The following is a 908-nucleotide window of genomic DNA, read 5'->3' on the forward strand; positions in this document are numbered from 1 at the left end:
CAGTATCTCACTCTGTGGTACAGAGTCACTGTGAGTTGGAACTTATTCAAATGCTGAACAACAGCCAGAGAGAGCAAACAGTCCGGATTAGTTTTTGTTAGGGAAACTTTGGTTGAGGATCTGGCAGAGCTTTTAACCCTTATATTTCTTCCACACAGAATTTATATGATAGAGAAAATTGGTGGAATTGTTTCATCTAATTAATTAATTAATTTTTTTCTTATGTGCCCTAGGCATGAAACAGCTCTGGCCATGATCTAGGCATCAAACTAGGATGAATAAAGGGCTGCCAGTCTGCTCTGCCCCTGACTGATATAAGAGCACCACCATCAATCAGGTGTCTCTTTGCCTATAGCCAGGGGTTGGAATTGTCTCATTTTAAGTGATGATAATATATCGGATTATAAGAGTATGTTCTTAACTTAAAAATTATTAAACTAATTTTTTCAGCCAGTATCTTATCAAGAGCCTTCTGATCCCTGTAGATTACAATACAGAAGAAAATATAAATCTACCCAACCAAATTTTCTATTATAATTATTCTACATTTTGTGTGTGTGTGTGTGTGTGTGTGTGTGAGAGAGAGAGAGAGAGAGAGAGAGAGAGAAATCTCAGAGAGGACATACAAGAAGCTGGTAACATATTTTCTTCTGGGGAGAGGTGGTGTCTGATTAGATAAAAAAAAAGATGTGGGAATGACTTAATTTTCAAATTCATCCTTTTGTTATTTTCACATTTGTATTACAATAAAAATGAGTAGGTTAATTTCCTTTCAAATTATGATATATAACCTAAACCAAGAAAGCCTATACCTCACAGTGTGTAATTAGGAAATACCTAAACATAAGCAGATAATGTAGACACAGGGATTTTCATTACAGAAGTGTCCAGACTAGCTCAACATTGGA

At 35.6% G+C, this 908-nt stretch overlaps 1 non-coding gene across 1 annotated transcript; it reads right to left on the bottom strand.

The window, feature by feature from the left end:
• Nucleotides 1-220: 220 nt before the first annotated feature.
• LOC142425267 (small nucleolar RNA SNORA48) lies at nucleotides 221-364 on the bottom strand. The gene has a single exon (XR_012779616.1). It is a non-coding gene; the product is annotated as a small nucleolar RNA SNORA48 (small nucleolar RNA).
• Between the last annotated feature and the right edge of the window lie 544 nt (nucleotides 365-908).

The sequence above is a fragment of the Tenrec ecaudatus genome, chromosome 13 (genome assembly GCF_050624435.1).
Source record: "Tenrec ecaudatus isolate mTenEca1 chromosome 13, mTenEca1.hap1, whole genome shotgun sequence".
NCBI classification, from domain to species: Eukaryota; Metazoa; Chordata; class Mammalia; order Afrosoricida; family Tenrecidae; genus Tenrec; species Tenrec ecaudatus.